Raw genomic sequence first — 1,188 nt, 5'->3', positions numbered from 1 at the left:
AGATTGGATGGGGCCCTGGGCAGTCTGGTCTAGTATTAAATGTGGAGCTTGGTGGCCCTTCATGTGGCAGGGGATTGGAGATTCACGATCCTTCAGGTCCCTTCCAACCCTGGCTATTCTGTGATTCTGTGGTCGCAAAATCAAGTGTAGTACAGTGTAGTGCAGTCATGCTCAGGCTGCTCTGAAGTGATTCAGTCCTGAGTTAGAAAAAAGCAAGCCACTGAAAAAAAACTTGATCAGAGGGCTGGCAATCACTGCCTAGAATGCATTTATCGATACATTTCTAGGTACTGAGAGGTATGTGATTGCCTGTTCTATTTTCAGATATTTTCAAGTGGTGTCAGTAAATCTCTCCCCACTGACCCCAAGGAAGACTGTAAGCTGAGAATCTTATCTGCTGTGCTGCTAGTAGTTCTGTCCTAGCATTAGATCTAAGTCTGGTGCCCTTCTTCTCCCTCCTTTCCCTCATGTTTTCCTTCATTTTTATAACCTGCACACCCTTCAGCCTCTGCATACCCCCCACTTTTTTTTTAATAACAATAAAAACTGATGTCAAGCTTTGGACATTGGTGTCACCTTTAATCTGGGCTTGGATAGAGGCTGCATTTCCACTGTATGTCCAGCATTTGAAAAAATTAATGGAGATATGTCATCTGCCTGTATCTAGGCATGCATATGTGTGCTTATACAAGTTTATTCAGGAAAAATCAGAAGCTCTCACTTTGAAAACATCTGTTATTGTCATCATTCTGCCTTATTGCTATGCAAGGGACATGTTTTCATTATTGAGGGAAAATTCTGTTGTATTTTTTGCATGGATTTTGCTTATGGTTAAACATTGCAGTTGTTTTGTTTTTTTGTGTGTGCTTTGTTTTTAAGATATGCTTTAGACAAACTGAGTGTCTTTGCAAATGCCAGATCTGTCTTATATATGACATTACCTCTAGATGTGTTCACAAGAATCAAAAGAAGACAGATGTGAGCAGAAACTTCGATAAAGAATTAGATTTTTGATCAAGATTGTCTTAATTTTTTGATCAGGAAATGTTATCAGCTTTTCTGAAATACTTTTTTTGAATGTAAATTATGGGTAATTTTAGGTGCTGTATACAAATTGAATTTCTGCCTTGTGCTAGCAGCAGTCCACATGGAGTGAGAAATATTCCCTATTAGGAAGATTCACTTTAT

This window comes from Meleagris gallopavo, chromosome 4, assembly GCF_000146605.3.
Source record: "Meleagris gallopavo isolate NT-WF06-2002-E0010 breed Aviagen turkey brand Nicholas breeding stock chromosome 4, Turkey_5.1, whole genome shotgun sequence".
NCBI classification, from domain to species: Eukaryota; Metazoa; Chordata; class Aves; order Galliformes; family Phasianidae; genus Meleagris; species Meleagris gallopavo.
The sequence above is the reverse complement of the archived record's forward strand: the minus strand, read 5'-3'. Positions refer to the sequence as shown.